At 49.7% G+C, this 22851-nt stretch overlaps 1 protein-coding gene across 1 annotated transcript in view; it reads left to right on the top strand.

Moving 5' to 3' along the window:
- Positions 1-4035: 4035 nt before the first annotated feature.
- The window catches only part of ZBTB20 (zinc finger and BTB domain containing 20), a 1106032-nt gene continuing 1087216 nt past the window's right edge, over positions 4036-22851 (top strand). Inside the window, exon 1 of the mRNA XM_073577073.1 lies at positions 4036-4106. The gene's annotated coding sequence lies outside the window, so the exon portion shown is untranslated. The remainder of the gene's footprint in view (positions 4107-22851) is intronic.

Genomic DNA, 22851 nt, shown 5'->3' with positions numbered 1-22851 from the left:
TCCGGACAATTCATTTTTATTTTTTTTTTTTAAAAAGTGGCAAACTTTTCGTGCGGAGATGATATCATAGCGATTTATCTTTAGTCAATAGGACTTTTTATGCAAATGTTAGCGGAATATTATAAAGGATTGGGCAACTTTTTACTCTAAAAAAAAAAGTCACAAATGAAAAAAAAAATGAAAGACAAGAAAAACAAAGTGAGTCTTTGATTTGGCGTAAAATTCATCAAACCGCGAACGTCGTTTAGAAGAATTTGTCAAAACGAAATATAAAAAAATAAAAATCACAACAACAAATGCCACAATAGTCACTTAAAAAATACAAATGATAAATCAGGGCCAAAGTGTACGGGAGATTTGCACCGGTCACATTTTACCCTTCAAAGATTCCTCTATTTTTGGAATTTTTTTTATATTTTTCTCTCCTCCAGCCAAGAACCAGAACGTTTTTATTTTACCATCGATTTGGTTATAGAAGGATTTGTTGTTAACATAGTAACATAGTTAGTAAGGCTGAAAAAAGCCCTGTGTCCATCCAGTGCAGCCTATATTATTATTATTATGCATTTATATAGCGCCATTTATTCCATGGCGCTTTACATGTGAAAAGGGGAAATATAGACAAAAATAATAAACATGTGTAAGACAAAGGACACACAAGTACATAAGGAGAGGGGGCCCTGCCCGCGAGGGCTCACAGTCTACAGGGATGGGTGAGGATACAGTAGGAGAGGGTAGAGCAGGTCGTGCGGTGGTTCAGTAGACCGAGGATCATTGTAGGTTGTAGGCTTGTCGGAACAGGTGGGTCTTCAGGTTCTTCTTGAAGGTTTCCGTTGATGGTGAGAGTCTGATGTGTTGGGGTAGAGAGTTCCAGAGTATGAGGGAAGCGCGGGAGAAGTCTTGTATGCGGTTGTGGGAAGAAGAGATAAGGGGAGAGTAGAGAAGGAGATCCTGAGATGATCGAAGGTTGCGTGCGGATAGGTACCGAGAGACCATGTCACAGATGTATGGAGGAGACAGGTTGTGGATGGCTTTGTATGTCATGGTCAGGGTTTTGAATTGGAGCCTCTGGGCCATAGGAAGCAAGTGAAGGGCCTGGCTTCCATTAGAATAAATCCACAGATCTACGTCCTTCTAAAGAACCTAATAACTGTAAAATACAATATTGTTACGCTCCAGGAAGACATCCAGGCCTCTCTTGAACCCCTCAGTTCGCCATCACCACCTCCTCAGGCAGGGAATTCCAGATTCTCACTGCCCTAACAGTGAAGAATCCTCTTCTATGTTGGTGGAGAATCCTTCTCCCCTCCAGACGCAGAGAATGCCCCCTTGTGATCGGCACCTTCCTTGGTATACACAGATCCTCGGAGAGATATTTGTATTGTCCCCTTATATACTTATACATGGTTGTTGTTTTTTTTGCAGCACAGCTTGTACTTTTCCAAGGGCGCCATATTTCATGACATATAACTTATTGATCAGTTTTGATTAACCCTCTCTGGGGAGGGATGAAAAGAAAAAGCAATTCCAATATTAAGCTTTACTTTTTAAAAAAAAAAAAAAAATTATACAGTGAAAATAACATTTTATGTATACAGTATGGGGTTGATAGAAAAATGGTGATACAAAGTATGTATCTTTCTTGTTACTTAGGCACAATAAAGACACTTTTTATGGAAAAAACTTATTTTTGTGTCACTGCATCCGGAGAACCAGAACTTTTTTTTTTTTTAATTAATGGACCAAGATGAAGTTTATTTGAGATGAAAATAGGAACTTTATAAGAACCATTTCTAGGGCACTTACAACTTACTAAAACATAAATAATAATAATAATAATAATAATATATAAATTGTATTTATATATATTGTATTATATATATATATATTTCCACAATTTTGTTTATTTTGTTGCTGCTGACCACACAGGATACATTATATTAATTGTATTGTACGGCTCACTAAAAAGACGGTGATATCAAATCTGAACACATTTTGTAGGTTTTACTAGTTTTTATAGAAGGCGGAATACTTTTTTTATTTTGGTTTTCTATCATTCTGGTGATAAATATCATTTATTTCTCACTTTTTATACATTTTCACATTTATTTTTTTTTGCATTTGTTATTTAGCATTTGTATAATATGCCGTGCGGTATAACTTTATTCTGTAAGTAATCGTGATAGCTCGCTTGCAAATATTCTATCCCCGAAATTTTTTTTTATTAAAATTGTTCTTTTTTTTGGGGGGGGGAGGGGGGGTGACTTTCAATAAAAAAATAAAAAAACCTTTTAACGCACGATTTTATTTTTTGGGGGAGGGATCCAGCAATCCTCATAGTAGGATCAGACTGAGTACATTACAGATGGGTCAGGAGCATCTGACTCTCCAGCTATTGAGAAACTACCATGTCGGGGAATGCTGGGAGTTGTAGTTCCCGATGGCTGGAGTTGCTGATCCTCTCATTATCGCTTTGATGCAGCATGGCCTGATTGGCAGTAACTGACGACAGACTTGGGGGATTTGCTAGCAGACGGCCTTCTTAAGCCCCAGTCGCCGCCATCTTGGTCGTCCCGTGAAGCCCGGCCACAGCTAAGCTTCATAAGAGAACCATGATTTGTCCAATCTACCTGGAGTATTGCGCCATTTACATCAAATGCTCAGAGATTCGAGTCCACTAGAAGAACCAAAAAATAAAGTGTGATGCAAAAATTAAAAAAAAAATTAAAAAAAACAAACAAAAAAAAAATCGCTCTTTTCTGGTCGCCGCACGCGCCTAAAAAAAAATGCAATAATGTGATCAAACGTTGTACCAATAAAAAAAATGGAAAAATAAAAAGTTTTGGAAAATGGAAATAAAAATCAAATTATTATTTTTTTTTAATTTCCGATTTTTTTAACTATTACATATATAAAAAATAAACACATGAGCCCTCATATGGGGAGGAAGATGGAAATTTATATATATATAAAAGTTCTGGCTTTTGGAAGAAAAAACAAAAAAAAAACTTAAAAATGTCCCACGCCTCAAGGGGTTAACAATAAATAATTGCCTGTTGATGTTGTTTGGCCACTATGAGACACCGTCCCATTGTTATGTCCGCTCTACAGTAGTGTCTGGGGCTTATGGACACGCTGTGATGAGGTCACGTAGTGTTATTAGAGTATTATCAGGACATATCGTGACACAGGCGCCGGAAATACGATATTATCGCAGCTGCTATCCCGAGAGCCGCCAGCAGGGGGAGCCCCGCGCTATCTGTCTCTCCTGACCTCATCCACCTGCCGCGACTCCCGGCGCCAGACGGCCCCTCCCCCCCTTAGCCCTGCCAGCCGCGCTCTTCTATAGGATGACTGACCACGTGACGTCACGCGATTACCGCCCTCCCATTGGTCCGATCTGCTGTCAGTCACCCTTAGGGGTCATTTAAGTTTACGGGCAGGAAATAAATAAATAAATGGGCGAAATTAGAAATGCGTAGAGCAAAATAAAAAAAACAAAAAACACTGGATCTGTCTGGGACACACTAACCTGCTAGGCTACGTAAGAGAGGCGGGACTTGTAATGATTGACGGCCAAATAGACCAATGGGGTAGCAGAAGGCAGGCTTCAAAGCCGGCTTGTGACGCCGCTCGGAGACACGGGTCTGGCCACGTGATGTCGCTGTATGTAAATGACCTGTTAGCGGGCAACCTCTGTCACAGGGACCAAAAAAAAGACTGTCACTCCCGACCAATCCGGAAGAGACACTGTGATCCCGCCCCCTAACAGGAACTGACCAATCGACTCTTCCCTAAACCCAAACGTGCTTCAAAGAAGACCAATGAGTAAGAAGAGTTTTACTCAAGGGGGCGTGGCGCCTATAAGGAGCGCTCGATTTGTTTTTGGGCGTCGCCCGGACGCGCGTGTGGCTCGGCGCCACTCCCTGATTGTCAGGCGCTTCCACCAATGGCGTCCGGAGGTAGCGGGAGACGAGCCAATGGGGAGCGGCGGTGGGCTGGACGGGGGCGGGACTGACCGAGGGGATTTCGGGTGACAGATGACAGAGGAATGGAGGATTCGGTGCCCGGGCGGCGGCGGAGAAGAGTGCGGGAGCCGGGCGCAGGTAACCGCCGCACGGGGGACCGCGGAGGGGTCGGCGGGAGCTCCGGGGGAGGAGGCGGCGGCGGCCGCGGGCAGGAGGGGAGGGAGCACAGACCACTCCTCCGCGTCCTCCCCTCACCGAGGAGCGCACTCCCCCGTGTCCCCACATGACTCCGCTGCCCTCAGCCTGTCACAGCCCTGTCATGGCCTGCGCAAGCTGCTGGGCTGACACTGCACGGGGGGGCCACACTGCACTCACAATATACAGGGGGGTCACACTGCACTCACAATATACAGGGGGGTCACACTGCACTCACAATATACAGGGGGGTCACACTGCACTCACAATATACAGGGGGGTCACACTGCACTCACAATATACAGGGGGGCCACACTGCACTCACAATATACAGGGGGGCCACACTGCACTCACAATATACAGGGGGGTCACACTGCACTCACAATATACAGGGGGGCCACACTGCACTCACAATATACAGGGGGGTCACACTGCACTCACAATATACAGGGGGGTCACACTGCACTCACAATATACAGGGGGGCCACACTGCACTCACAATATACAGGGGGGTCACACTGCACTCACAATATACAGGGGGGCCACACTGCACTCACAATATACAGGGGGGTCACACTGCACTCACAATATACAGGGGGGTCACACTGCACTCACAATATACAGGGGGGCCACACTGCACTCACAATATACAGGGGGGTCACAATACACAGGGGGTCCCAAACTGCACTCACAATATACAGGGGGGTCACACTGCACTCACAATACACAGGGGAGGGGGGTCACAATACACAGGGGGTCCCAAACTGCACTCACAATATACAGGGGGGGTCACACTGCACTCACAATATACAGGGGGGTCACACTGCACTCACAATATACAGGGGGGTCACACTGCACTCACAATATACAGGGGGGTCACACTGCACTCACAATACACAGGGGGGGTCACAATACACAGGGGGTCCCAAACTGCACTCACAATATACAGGGGGGTCACACTGCACTCACAATATACAGGGGGTCACACTGCACTCACAATACACAGGGGGTCCCAAACTGCACTCACAATATACAGGGGGGTCACACTGCACTCACAATACACAGGGGGGGTCACAATACACAGGGGGTCCCAAACTGCACTCACAATATACAGGGGGGTCACACTGCACTCACAATATACAGGGGGGTCACACTGCACTCACAATATACAGGGGGGTCACACTGCACTCACAATATACAGGGGGGTCACACTGCACTCACAATATACAGGGGGGTCACACTGCACTCACAATACACAGGGGGGGTCACAATACACAGGGGGTCCCAAACTGCACTCACAATATACAGGGGGGTCACACTGCACTCACAATATACAGGGGGGTCACACTGCACTCACAATACACAGGGGGGGGTCACAATACACAGGGGGTCCCAAACTGCACTCACAATATACAGGGGGGTCACACTGCACTCACAATACACAGGGGGGGTCACAATACACAGGGGGTCCCAAACTGCACTCACAATATACAGGGGGGTCACACTGCACTCACAATATACAGGGGGGTCACACTGCACTCACAATATACAGGGGGGTCACACTGCACTCACAATATACAGGGGGGTCACACTGCACTCACAATATACAGGGGGGTCACACTGCACTCACAATACACAGGGGGGGTCACAATACACAGGGGGTCCCAAACTGCACTCACAATATACAGGGGGGTCACACTGCACTCACAATATACAGGGGGGTCACACTGCACTCACAATACACAGGGGGGGGTCACAATACACAGGGGGTCCCAAACTGCACTCACAATATACAGGGGGGTCACACTGCACTCACAATACACAGGGGGGGTCACAATACACAGGGGGTCCCAAACTGCACTCACAATATACAGGGGGGTCACACTGCACTCACAATATACAGGGGGGTCACACTGCACTCACAATACACAGGGGGGGGTCACAATACACAGGGGGTCCCAAACTGCACTCACAATATACAGGAGGGTCACACTGCACTCACAATATACAGGGGGGTCACACTGCACTCACAATATACAGGGGGGTCACACTGCACTCACAATATACAGGGGGGACACACTTCACTCACAATACACAGGGGGGTCACACTGCACTCACAATATACAGGGGGGTCACACTGCACTCACAATATACAGGGGGGTCATACTGCACTCACAATATACAGGGGGGTCACACTGCCCTCACAATATACAGGGGGGTCACACTGCACTCACAATATACAGGGGGGTCACACTGCACTCACAATATACAGGGGGGTCACACTGCACTCACAATATACAGGGGGGTCACACTGCACTCACAATATACAGGGGGGTCACACTGCACTCACAATATACAGGGGGGTCACACTGCACTCACAATATACAGGGGGGTCACACTGCACTCACAATACACAGGGGGGGTCACAATACACAGGGGGTCCCAAACTGCACTCACAATATACAGGGGGGTCACACTGCACTCACAATATACAGGGGGGTCACACTGCACTCACAATACACAGGGGGGGTCACAATACACAGGGGGTCCCAAACTGCACTCACAATATACAGGGGGGTCACACTGCACTCACAATACACAGGGGGGGTCACAATACACAGGGGGTCCCAAACTGCACTCACAATATACAGGGGGGTCACACTGCACTCACAATATACAGGGGGGTCACACTGCACTCACAATATACAGGGGGGTCACACTGCACTCACAATATACAGGGGGGTCACACTGCACTCACAATACACAGGGGGGGTCACAATACACAGGGGGTCCCAAACTGCACTCACAATATACAGGGGGGTCACACTGCACTCACAATATACAGGGGGGTCACACTGCACTCACAATACACAGGGGGGGGTCACAATACACAGGGGGTCCCAAACTGCACTCACAATATACAGGGGGGTCACACTGCACTCACAATACACAGGGGGGGTCACAATACACAGGGGGTCCCAAACTGCACTCACAATATACAGGGGGGTCACACTGCACTCACAATATACAGGGGGGTCACACTGCACTCACAATATACAGGGGGGTCACACTGCACTCACAATATACAGGGGGGTCACACTGCACTCACAATACACAGGGGGGGTCACAATACACAGGGGGTCCCAAACTGCACTCACAATATACAGGGGGGTCACACTGCACTCACAATATACAGGGGGGTCACACTGCACTCACAATACACAGGGGGGGGTCACAATACACAGGGGGTCCCAAACTGCACTCACAATATACAGGGGGGTCACACTGCACTCACAATACACAGGGGGGGTCACAATACACAGGGGGTCCCAAACTGCACTCACAATATACAGGGGGGTCACACTGCACTCACAATATACAGGGGGGTCACACTGCACTCACAATACACAGGGGGGGGTCACAATACACAGGGGGTCCCAAACTGCACTCACAATATACAGGAGGGTCACACTGCACTCACAATATACAGGGGGGTCACACTGCACTCACAATATACAGGGGGGTCACACTGCACTCACAATATACAGGGGGGTCACACTGCACTCACAATACACAGGGGGGTCACACTGCACTCACAATATACAGGGGGGTCACACTGCACTCACAATATACAGGGGGGTCACACTGCACTCACAATATACAGGGGGGTCACACTGCACTCACAATATACAGGGGGGTCACACTGCACTCACAATATACAGGGGGGTCACACTGCACTCACAATATACAGGGGGGTCACACTGCACTCACAATATACAGGGGGGTCACACTGCACTCACAATATACAGGGGGGTCACACTGCACTCACAATATACAGGGGGGTCACACTGCACTCAATACACAGGGGGGTCACAATACACAGGGGGTCCCAAACTGCACTCACAATATACAGGGGGGTCACACTGCACTCACAATATACAGGGGGGTCACACTGCACTCACAATACACAGGGGGGGGTCACAATACACAGGGGGTCCCAAACTGCACTCACAATATACAGGGGGGTCACACTGCACTCACAATACACAGGGGGGTCACAATACACAGGGGGTCCCAAACTGCACTCACAATATACAGGGGGGTCACACTGCACTCACAATATACAGGGGGGTCACACTGCACTCACAATATACAGGGGGGTCACACTGCACTCACAATATACAGGGGGGTCACACTGCACTCACAATACACAGGGGGGGTCACAATACACAGGGGGTCCCAAACTGCACTCACAATATACAGGGGGGTCACACTGCACTCACAATATACAGGGGGGTCACACTGCACTCACAATACACAGGGGGGGGTCACAATACACAGGGGGTCCCAAACTGCACTCACAATATACAGGGGGGTCACACTGCACTCACAATACACAGGGGGGGTCACAATACACAGGGGGTCCCAAACTGCACTCACAATATACAGGGGGGTCACACTGCACTCACAATATACAGGGGGGTCACACTGCACTCACAATACACAGGGGGGGGTCACAATACACAGGGGGTCCCAAACTGCACTCACAATATACAGGAGGGTCACACTGCACTCACAATATACAGGGGGGTCACACTGCACTCACAATATACAGGGGGGTCACACTGCACTCACAATATACAGGGGGGTCACACTGCACTCACAATACACAGGGGGGGTCACAATACACAGGGGGTCCCAAACTGCACTCACAATATACAGGGGGGTCACACTGCACTCACAATATACAGGGGGGTCACACTGCACTCACAATACACAGGGGGGGGTCACAATACACAGGGGGTCCCAAACTGCACTCACAATATACAGGGGGGTCACACTGCACTCACAATACACAGGGGGGGTCACAATACACAGGGGGTCCCAAACTGCACTCACAATATACAGGGGGGTCACACTGCACTCACAATATACAGGGGGGTCACACTGCACTCACAATACACAGGGGGGGGTCACAATACACAGGGGGTCCCAAACTGCACTCACAATATACAGGGGGGTCACACTGCACTCACAATACACAGGGGGGGTCACAATACACTGGGGGTCCCAAACTGCACTCACAATATACAGGGGGGTCACACTGCACTCACAATACACAGGGGGGTCACAATACACAGGGGGTCCCAAACTGCACTCACAATATACAGGAGGGTCACACTGCACTCACAATACACAGGGGGGTCACACTGCACTCACAATACACAGGGGGGTCACACTGCACTCACAATATACAGGGGGGTCACACTGCACTCACAATATACAGGGGGGTCACACTGCACTCACAATATACAGGGGGGGTCACACTGCACTCACAATATACAGGGGGGTCACACTGCACTCACAATATACAGGGGGGTCACACTGCACTCACAATATACAGGGGGGTCACACTGCACTCACAATACACAGGGGGGGTCACACTGCACTCACAATACACAGGGGGGGTCACAATACACAGGGGGTCCCAAACTGCACTCACAATATACAGGAGGGTCACACTGCACTCACAATACACAGGGGGGGTCACACTGCACTCACAATACACAGGGGGGGTCACAATACACAGGGGGTCCCAAACTGCACTCACAATATACAGGAGGGTCACACTGCACTCACAATACACAGGGGGGGTCACACTGCACTCACAATACACAGGGGGGGTCACAATACACAGGGGGTCCCAAACTGCACTCACAATATACAGGGGGGTCACACTGCACTCACAATATACAGGAGGGTCACACTGCACTCACAATATACAGGGGGGTCACACTGCACTCACAATACACAGGGGGGGTCACAATACACAGGGGGTCCCAAACTGCACTCACAATATACAGGAGGGTCACACTGCACTCACAATATAAAGGGGGGGTCACACTGCACTCACAATATACAGGAGGGTCACACTACACTCACAATATACAGGGGGGGGTCACACTGCACTCACAATATACAGGAGGGTCACACTGCACTCACAATATACAGGAGGGTCACACTGCACTCACAATACACAGGGGGGTCACACTGCACTCACAATATACAGGGGGGTCACACTGCACTCACAATATACAGGAGGGTCACACTGCACTCACAATATACAGGGGGGGTCACACTGCACTCACAATATACAGGAGGGTCACACTGCACTCACAATACACAGGGGGGTCACACTGCACTCACAATATACAGGGGGGTCACACTGCACTCACAATATACAGGAGGGTCACACTGCACTCACAATACACAGGGGGGGTCACACTGCACTCACAATACACAGGGGGGGTCACAATACACAGGGGGTCCCAAACTGCACTCACAATATACAGGAGGGTCACACTGCACTCACAATATACAGGGGGTCACACTGCACTCACAATATACAGGAGGGTCACACTGCACTCACAATATACAGGGGGGTCACACTGCACTCACAATACACAGGGGGGGTCACAATACACAGGGGGTCCCAAACTGCACTCACAATACACAGGGGGGTCACACTGCACTCACAATATACAGGGGGGTCACACTGCACTCACAATATACAGGGGGGTCACACTGCACTCACAATATACAGGGAGGTCACACTGCACTCACAATATACAGGGAGGTCACACTGCACTCACAATATACAGGAGGATCACACTGCACTCACAATATACAGGGGGTCACACTGCACTCACAATACACAGGAGGATCACACTGCACTCACAATATACAGGGGGGTCACACTGCACTCACAATATACAGGAGGGTCACACTGCACTCACAATACACAGGAGGGTCACACTGCACTCACAATACACAGGGGGGTCACACTGCACTCACAATACACAGGGGGGTTACACTGCACTCACAATACACAGGGGGGTCACACTGCACTCACAATAAACAGGGGGGTCATACTGCACTCCCAATACACAGGGGGGTCACACTGCACTCACAATACACAGGAGGGTCACACTGCACTCACAATACACAGGAGGGTCACACTGCACTCACAATACACGGGGGGGTCACACTGCACTCACAATACACAGGGGGGTCACACTGCACTCAATACACAGGGGGGTCACACTGCACTCACAATACACAGGGGGGTCACACTGCACGGGGGGAGGCACACTGCACTCACAATATACAGGGGGGGTCACACTGCACTCACAATACACAGGGGGGTCACACTGCACTCACAATACACAGGGGGGTCACACTGCACTCACAATACACAGGGGGGTCACACTGCACTCACAATACACAGGGGGGTCACACTGCACTCACAATATATAGGGGGGTCACACTGCACTCACAATACACAGGGGGGTCACACTGCACTCACAATACACAGAGGGGTCACACTGCACTCACAATATACAGGGGGGTCACACTGCACTCACAATACACAGGAGGGGTCACAAACTGCACTCACAATATACGGGGGGGTCACACTGCACTCACAATACACAGGAGGGTCACACTGCACTCACAATACACGGGGGGGTCACACTGCACTCACAATACACAGGGGGGTCACACTGCACTCACAATACACAGGAGGGTCACACTGCACTCACAATACACAGGAGGGTCACACTGCACTCACAATACACAGGAGGGTCACACTGCACTCACAATACACAGGAGGGTCACACTGCACTCACAATACACAGGAGGGTCACACTGCACTCACAATACACAGGGGGGTCACACTGCACTCACAATACACAGGGGGGTCACACTGCACTCACAATACACAGGAGGGTCACACTGCACGGGGGGGCACACTGCACTCACAATATACAGGGGGGTCACAATATACAGGGGGGGTCACACTGCACTCACAATATACAGGGGGGTCACACTGCACTCACAATATACAGGGGGGGTCACACTGCACTCACAATACACAGGGGGGGTCACACTGCACTCACAATATACAGGGGGGTCACAATACACAGGGGGTCCCAAACTGCACTCACAATATACAGGGGGGTCACACTGCACTCACAACATACAGGAGGGTCACACTGCACTCACAATATACAGGAGGGTCACACTGCACTCACAATATACAGGGGGGTCACACTACACAGGGGGTCCCAAACTGCACTCACAATACACAGGGGGTCCCAAACTGCACTCACAATATACAGGGGGGGTCACACTTCACTCACAATATACAGGAGGGTCACACTGCACTCAATACACAGGGGGTCCCAAACTGCACTCACAATATACAGGGGGGGTCACACTGCACTCACAATACACAGGGGGGTCACACTGCACTCACAATACACAGGGGGGTCACACTGCACTCAAAATACACAGGGGGGTCACACGGCACTCACAATATACAGGAGGGTCACACTGCACTCACAATATACAGGAGGGTCACACTGCACTCACAATATACAGGGGGGTCACACTGCACTCACAATACACAGGGGGGTCACACTGCACTCACAATATACAGGGGGGTCACAATACACAGGGGGCACACTGCACTCACAATACACAGGAGGCTCACACTGCACAGGGGGGTCACACTGCACTCACAATATACAGGGGGGTCACACTACACAGGGGGTCCCAAACTGCACTCACAATACACAGGGAGGGTCACACTGCACTCACAATATACAGGAGGGTCACACTGCACTCACAATATACAGGGGGGTCACACTGTACTCACAATACACAGGGGGGTCACACTGCACTCACAGTATACAGGGGGGGTCACAATACACAGGGGGTCCTAAACTGCACTCAAAATACACAGGGGGTCCCAAACTGCACTCACAATATACAGGAGGGTCACACTGCACTCACAATATATAGGAGGGTCACACTGCACTCACAATATACAGGGGGGTCACACTGCACTCACAATACACAGGGGGGTCACACTGCACTCACAATATACAGGGTGGTCACACTGCACTCACAATACACAGGGGGGTCACAATACACAGGGGGTCCCAAACTGCACTCACAATATACGGGGGGGTCACACTGCACTCACAATATACAGGGGGGCACACTGCACTCACAATATACAGGGGGGTCACACTGCACTCACAATACACAGGGGGGGGTCACACTGCACTCACAATACACAGGGGGGTCACACTGCACTCACAATACACAGGGGGGGTCACACTGCACTCACAATATACAGGGGGTCACAATACACAGGGGGTCCTAAACTGCACTCACAATACACAGGGGGTCCCAAACTGCACTCACAATATACAGGAGGGTCACACTGCACTCACAATATACAGGAGGGTCACACTGCACTCACAATACACAGGGGGGTCACATTGCACTCTCAATATACAGGGGGGGTCACAATACACAGGGGGTCCCAAGCTGCACTCACAATATACAGGGGGTCCCAAGCTGCACTCACAATATACAGGGGGGGTCACACTGCACTCACAATATACAGGGGGGGTCACACTGCACTCACAATATACAGGGGGGGTCACACTGCACTCACAATATACAGGGGGGTCACACTGCACTCACAATACACAGGGGGTCACACTGCACGGGGGGTCACACTGCACTCACAATATACAGGGGGGTCACACTGCACTCACAATACACAGGGGGGTCACACTGCACTCACAATACACAGGGGGGTCACACTGCACTCACAATACACAGGGGGTCCCAAACTGCACTCACAATACACAGGGGGTCCCAAACTGCACTCACAATATACAGGAGGGTCACACTGCACTCACAATATACAGGAGGGTCACACTGCACTCACAATACACAGGGGGGTCACATTGCACTCTCAATATACAGGGGGGGTCACAATACACAGGGGGTCCCAAACTGCACTCACAATACACAGGGGGTCCCAAGCTGCACTCACAATATACAGGAGGGTCACACTGCACTCACAATATACAGGGGGTCACAATACACAGGGGGTCCTAAACTGCACTCACAATACACAGGGGGTCCCAAACTGCACTCACAATATACAGGAGGGTCACACTGCACTCACAATAAACAGGGGGGTCACATTGCACTCTCAATATACAGGGGGGGTCACAATACACAGGGGGTCCCAAACTGCACTCACAATACACAGGGGGTCCCAAGCTGCACTCACAATATACAGGAGGGTCACACTGCACTCACAATATACAGGGGGGGTCACACTGCACTCACAATATACAGGGGGGGTCACACTGCACTCACAATATACAGGGGGGTCACACTGCACTCACAATACACAGGGGGTCACACTGCACGGGGGGTCACACTGCACTCACAATATACAGGGGGGTCACACTGCACTCACAATACACAGGGGGGTCACACTGCACTCACAATACACAGGGGGGTCACACTGCACTCACAATACACAGGGGGTCCCAAACTGCACTCACAATACACAGGGGGTCCCAAACTGCACTCACAATATACAGGAGGGTCACACTGCACTCACAATATACAGGAGGGTCACACTGCACTCACAATACACAGGGGGGTCACATTGCACTCTCAATATACAGGGGGGGTCACAATACACAGGGGGTCCCAAACTGCACTCACAATATACAGGAGGGTCACACTGCACTCACAATATACAGGGGGGGTCACACTGCACTCACAATATACAGGGGGGTCACACTGCACTCACAATATACAGGGGGGTCACACTGCACTCACAATACACAGGGGGTCACACTGCACGGGGGGTCACACTGCACTCACAATATACAGGGGGGTCACACTGCACTCACAATACACAGGGGGGTCACACTGCACTCACAATACACAGGGGGGTCACACTGCACTCACAATACACAGGGGGGTCACACTGCACTCACAATACACAGGGGGTCCCAAACTGCACTCACAATACACAGGGGGTCCCAAACTGCACTCACAATATACAGGAGGGTCACACTGCACTCACAATATACAGGAGGGTCACACTGCACTCACAATACACAGGGGGGTCACATTGCACTCTCAATATACAGGGGGGGTCACAATACACAGGGGGTCCCAAACTGCACTCACAATACACAGGGGGTCCCAAGCTGCACTCACAATATACAGGGGGGGTCACACTGCACTCACAATATACAGGGGGGGTCACACTGCACTCACAATATACAGGGGGGGTCACACTGCACTCACAATATACAGGGGGGTCACACTGCACTCACAATACACAGGGGGTCACACTGCTCGGGGGGTCACACTGCACTCACAATATACAGGGGGGTCACACTGCACTCACAATACACAGGGGGGTCACACTGCACTCACAATACACAGGGGGGTCACACTGCACTCACAATACACAGGGGGTCCCAAACTGCACTCACAATACACAGGGGGTCCAAAACTGCACTCACAATATACAGGAGGGTCACACTGCACTCACAATATACAGGGGGGTCACACTGCACTCACAATATACAGGGGGGTCACACTGCACTCAAAATATACAGGGGGGTCACACTGCACTCACAATACACAGGGGGGGTCACACTGCACTCACAATATACAGGGGGGTCACAATACACAGGGGGTCCCAAACTGCACTCACAATATACAGGGGGGGTCACACTGCACTCACAATACACAGGTGGGCACACTGCACTCACAATATACAGGGGGGTCACACTGCACTCACAATACACAGGGGGGTCACACTGCACTCACAATACACAGGGGGGTCACACTGCACTCACAATATACAGGGGGGGATCACAATACACAGGGGGTCCCAAACTGCACTCACAATACACAGCGGGTCCCAAACTGCACTCACAATATACAGGAGGGTCACACTGCACTCACAATATACAGGAGGGTCACACTGCACTCACAATTTGCAGGGGGGTCACACTGCACTCACAATATACAGGGGGGTCACACTGCACTCACAATATACAGGGGGGGCACAATACACAGGGGGTCCCAAACTGCACTCACAATATACAGGGGGGGTCACACTGCACTCACAATATACAGGAGGGTCACACTGCACTCACAATATACAGGGGGGGTCACACTGCACTCACAATACACAGGGGGGTCACACTGCACTCACAATATACAGGGGGGGTCACAATACACAGGGGGTCCCAAACTGCACTCACAATATACAGGAGGGTCACACTGCACTCACAATACACAGGGGGGTCACACTGCACTCACAATATACAGGGGGGTCACAATACACAGGGGGTCCCAAACTGCACTCACAATATACAGGGGGGTCACACTGCACTCACAATATACAGGAGGGTCACACTGCATAGAATCATAGAATCATAGAATCGTAGAGTTGGAAGGGACCTCCTGGGCCATCTGGTCCAACCCCCTGCTCAAAGCAGGATTCGCTAAATCATCCCAGTCAGATGTCTGTCCAGCCTCTGTTTGAAGGCTTCCATTGAAGGAGAACTCACCACTTCTCGTGGCAGTCTGTTCCACTCATTGATCACTCTAACTGTCAAAAAGTTTTTTCTAATATCTAATCTGTGTCTCCTCCCATTCAGTTTCATCCCATTGCTTCTAGTCTTTCCTTGTGCAAATGAGAATAAAGTTGATCCTTCTACAATGTGACAGCCCTTTAGATATTTGTAGACAGCTATTAAGTCTCCTCTCAGTCTTCTCTTTTGCAAACTAAACATTCCCAAATCCTGCAACCTTTCCTCATAAGACAGGGTTTGCAGACCGGTCACCATTCTGGTCGCTCTTTTCTGAACTTGCTCCAGTTTGTTGATGTCTTTTTTAAAATGTGGTGCCCAAAACTGGACACAATATTCCAGATGAGGTCTGACCAAAGAGGAGTAGAGGGAAATAATGACTTCACGTGATCTAGACTGTATGCTTCTGTTAATACATCCTAGAATTGCATTTGCCTTTTTTGCTGCTGCATCACACTGTTGACTCATATTCAGTCTGTGATCTATTAGTATACCCAAGTCTTTTTCACATGTGCTGTCACTTAGCCCTATTCCTCCCATTCTATATATGCTTTTTTCATTTTTATTGCCCAGATGTAGTACTTTGCATTTCTCCCTGTTAAAAACCATTCTGTTAGTTGCTGCCCACTTCTCCAGTTTATTTAAATCTTTTTGAATCCTCTCTCTCTCTTCTCTAGTATTAGCTATCCCTCCTAGCTTTGTGTCATCAGCAAATTTAATCAGTTTACCCTCAATTCCTTCATCTAAATCGTTGATAAAGATGTTGAACAATACAGGGCCCAGGACAGAGCCCTGTGGTACCCCACTTGAGACATTCTTCCAACTGGATGTGCAGCCATTTACGACCACTCTTTGGGTCCGATCACTAAGCCAGTTATGAATCCACCTAACAGTTGCCTTGTCCATTCCATACTTAGTCATTTTTCCAATAAGGATTTTATGAGAGACTTTGTCAAATGCTTTGCTGAAGTCAAGATATACTATATCTACAGCATTTCCTTGATCCACCCAATCAGTGATACCGTCATAGAAGGAAATTAAGTTAGTCTGACATGACTTATTAGTTACAAACCCATGCTGACTCTGTTTGATCACTTCATTCTTATCCAGGTATTGACATACATGTTGTTTAATAATTTGTTCAAAGATCTTTCCTGGTATAGAAGTCAGACTCACCGGCCTATAGTTGCCTGGGTCCACCTTCTTCCCCTTTTTGAAGATAGGAACAACATTTGCTCTTCTCCAGTCTTCTGGCACGTCTCCTGTTCTCCAAGAATTTTCAAAGATTATGGAGAGGGGTTCAAAAATTTCTTCTGCTATCTCCTTCAGTACTCTGGGGTGTAATTCATCTGGACCTGGAGACTTGAATTCATTTAGGTTAGCTAAGTGTTTCCTCACTATCTTTCTGTTTATAGATATCCTGGATTCTTCTATTCCCTTAATAGGACAGTGAATAACAGTTGGTGTTACATTTCCTTTCTGAGAGAAAACAGATGCAAAATAGGAATTTAAAAGTTCAGCCTTCTCAACATCCTGTCTTACCATTTCATCATTTTCATCCTGTAAAAATCCTATAGCATCTTTGACTTTTCTTTTACTTTTGACATATCCCCAAAATCCTTTATTATTGCTTTTGACATCTGTTGCAAGCCTCAATTCATTTTCAGCTTTAGCTAATCTGATTTGTGCCCTGCAGGTTCTGCAGACAGCATTATATTCTTCTTTAGATATGCCTCCCTCTTTCCATTTTATAAACATTTTTTTCCTTTTTAGCATGTGCTTAAGTTCTGTGTTCACCCATCCTGGTTTCCTTAAATGCTTCCTATTCTTCCCTCTTTTCGGAATTGTTAACAACTGTGCTTTGAGAATTTCATTTTTCAAGATTTCCCATCCTTCCTGGACATTTTTGTCTTTAAGGATATCCAGCCATTGGATCCCTCCAATTATCTTTCTGAATCCCTTAAAATCTGCCTTTCTGAAATCTAACCTTGACGTCTGAGTCTTCACAGGTCTTCCGCCTCTAGTTATCCAAAATTCTAAAATAGCATGGTCGCTACCTCCTAGGGTTCCAGCCACTTTTACTTCCTCAACCATTTCCTCCCTGTTTATAAGGATTAGATCCAAGGTAGCAGGTATATTGCACTCACAATATACAGGAGGGTCACACTGTACTCACAATATACAGGGGGGTCACACTACACAGGGGGTCCCAAACTGCACTCATAATACACAGGGGGTCCCAAACTGCACTCACAATATACAGGGGGGTCACACTTCACTCACAATATACAGGAGGGTCACACTGCACTCACAATATACAGGAGGGTCACACTGCACTCACAATATACAGGGGGGTCACACTACACAGGGGGTCCCAAACTGCACTCACAATATACAGGGGGGTCACACTGCACTCACAATACACAGGGGGGGTCACACTGCACTCACAATACACAGGGGGGTCACACTGCACTCACAATATACAGGAGGGTCACACTGCACTCACAATATACAGGGGGTCACAATACACAGGGGGGTCCCAAACTGCAATCACAATACACAGGGGGGTCCCAAACTGCACTCACAATACACAGGGGGTCACAATACACAGGGGGGTCCCAAACTGCACTCACAATACACAGGGGGGTCCCAAACTGCACTCACAATACACAGGGGGGTCCCAAACTGCACTCACAATACACAGGGGGGTCCCAAACTGCACTCACAATACACAGGGGGGTCCCAAACTGCACTCACAATACACAGGGGGTCCCAAACTGCACTCACAATACACAGGGGGTCCCAAACTGCACTCACAATACACAGGGGGTCCCAAACTGCACTCACAATACACAGGGGGTCCCAAACTGCACTCACAATATACAGGGGGGGTCACACTGCACTCACAATACACAGGGGGTCCCAAACTGCACTCCCAATACACAGGGGGGGTCACACTGCACTCACAATATACAAGGGGGGTCACACTGCACAGGGGAGGGGGTTCTCACACTGCTCAGGCAGGGATGATAACCCAGGATATAATCTATAGTAATATAATAATTAGTAAGCAGACGTGTGTGGCGCACACAGGGGTGAAGACCCCTAATAAGTGTCCACAATCCCCTCACTATCAGTTATTATGCAGCAAGTGAGTGATGGTGGTAACCTAGCATAATAATGAGTAAACGTGTACAACACACACACCGCTGTACCGCTAGGGCCGGGGTCACACCTGCGAGTGTGATGCGAGGAGCTCGCACTTCTATACCCGGCCGCTGGCACTTGGGACTGGAGTGGGCAGCTGCATGTATTTCTATGTATTTCTATGCAGCCACACACTCCAGTGCGAGAGACTCGTGCATCACACTCGCAAGTGTGACCTGGCGGCCGCTGGCAGGAGGGGAGGGAGCACAGACCACTCCTCCACGTCCTCCCCTCACCGAGGAGCGCACTCCCCCGTGTCCCCACATGACTCCGCTGTCCTCAGCCTGTCACAGCCCTGTCATGGCCGGCGCAAGCTGCTGGGCTCACACTGCACGGGGGGGGGAGGCACACTGCACTCACAATACACATGGGGGGTCACACTACACTCACAATATACAGGGGGGTCACACTGCACTCACAATACACAGGGGGGGTCACACTGCACTCACAATATACAGGGGGGTCACACTGCACTCACAATACACAGGGGGGTCACACTGCACTCACAATACACAGGGGGGTCACACTACACTCACAATATACAGGGGGGTCACACTGCACTCACAATACACAGGGGGGGTCACACTGCACTCACAATACACAGGGGGTTCACACTGCACTCACAATACACAGAGGGGGGTCACACTACACTCACAATATACAGGGGGGTCACACTGCACTCACAATACACAGGGGGGTCACACTGCACTCACAGTACACAGTGGGGTCACACTGCACTCACAATACACAGGGGGGGTCATACTGCACTCACAATATACAGGGGGGGTCACACTGCACTCACAATACACAGGGGGGTCACACTGCACTCACAATACACAGGGGGGTCACACTGCACTCACAATACACAGGGGGGTCACACTGCACTCACAATACACAGGGGGTCACACTGCACTCACAATACACAGGGGGGGTCACACTGCACTCACAATATACAGGGGGGTCACACTGCACTCACAATACACAGGAGGGGGTCACACTGCACTCACAATACACAGGAGGGGGTCACACTGCACTCACAATACACAGGAGGGGGTCACACTGCACTCACAATACACAGGGAGGGTCACACTGCACTCACAATATACAGGAGGGTCACACTGCACTCACAATACACAGGGGGTCGCACTGCACTCACAATATACAGGGGGGGTCACACTGCACAGTTGGGGCACACTGCACTCACAATATACAGGGGGGTCACACTACACAGGGGGTCCCAAACTGCACTCACAATACACAGGAGGGTAACACTGCACTCACAATATACACGAGGGTCACACTGCACTCACAATATACAGGGGGGATCACACTGCACTCACAATACACAGGGGGGTCACAATGCACTCACAATATACAGGGGGGGTCACAATACACAGGGGGTCCCAAACTGCACTCACAATACACAGGGGGTCCCAAACTGCTCTCACAATATACAGGAGGGTCACACTGCACTCACAATACACAGGGGGGTCACACTGCACTCACAATATACAGGGGGGGTCACAATACACAGGGGGTCCCAAACTGCACTCACAATACACAGGGGGTCCCAAACTGCACTCACAATATACAGGAGGGTCACAATGCACTCACAATATACAGGAGGGTCACACTGCACTCACAATATACGGGGGGGGTCACACTGCACTCACAATATACAGGGGGGTCACACTGCACTGACAATACACAGGGGGTCACACTGCACGGGGGGGCACACTGCACTCACAATATACAGGGGGGTCACAATACACAGGGGGTCCCAAACTGCACTCACAATATACAGGGGGGTCGCACTGCACTCACAATATACAGGAGGGTCACACTGCACTCACAATATACAGGGGGGTCACACTGCACTCACAATACACAGGGGGGTCACACTGCACTCACAATATACAGGGGGGGTCACAATACACAGGGGGTCCCAAACTGCACTCACAATACACAGGGGGTCCCAAACTGCACTCACAATATACAGGAGGGTCACACTGCACTCACAATACACAGGGGGGTCACACTGCACTCACAATATACAGGGGGGTCACATTACACAGGGGGTCCCAAACTGCACTCACAATATACAGGGGGGTCACACTGCACTCACAATATACAGGAGGGTCACACTGCACTCACAATATACAGGGGGGTCACATTACACAGGGGGTCCCAAACTGCACTCACAATACACAGGGGGTCCCAAACTGCACTCACAATATACAGGCGGGGTCACACTTCACTCACAATACACAGGGGGGTCACACTGCACTCACAATATACAGGGGGGTCACATTACACAGGGGGTCCCAAACTGCACTCACAATACACAGGGGGGTCACACTGCACTCACAATACACAGGGGGGTCACACTGCACTCACAATACACAGGGGGGGTCACACTGCACTCACAATACACAGGGGGGTCACACTGCACTCACAATATACAGGAGGGTCACACTGCACTCACAATATACAGGGGGGTCACAATACACAGGGGGGTCCCAAACTGCACTCACAATACACAGGGGGTCCCAAACTGTACTCACAATACACAGGGAGTCCCAAACTGCACTCACAATACACAGGGGGTCCCAAACTGCACTCACAATACACAGGGGGTCCCAAACTGCACTCACAATACACAGGGGGTCCCAAACTGCACTCACAATATACAGGGGGGGTCACACTCCTCTCACAATACACAGGGGGTCCCAAACTGCACTCCCAATACACAGGGGGGTCACACTGCACTCACAATATACAGGGGAGGGTCACACTGCACAGGGGAGGGGGGTCTCACACTGCTCAGGCAGGGATGGTAACCCAGGATATAATCTATAGTAATTTAATAATTAGTAAGCAGACGTGTGTGGCGCACACAGGGGTGAAGACCCCTAATAAGTGTCCACAATCCACTCACTATCAGTTATTATGCAGCAAGTGAGTGATGGTGGTAACCTAGC

The sequence above is a fragment of the Dendrobates tinctorius genome, unplaced genomic scaffold, assembly GCF_039654945.1.
Source record: "Dendrobates tinctorius isolate UK_male_01 unplaced genomic scaffold, ASM3965494v1 ptg000054l, whole genome shotgun sequence".
In the NCBI taxonomy this organism is placed as follows: domain Eukaryota; kingdom Metazoa; phylum Chordata; class Amphibia; order Anura; family Dendrobatidae; genus Dendrobates; species Dendrobates tinctorius.
The sequence above is the reverse complement of the archived record's forward strand: the minus strand, read 5'-3'. Positions and strand labels throughout refer to the sequence as shown.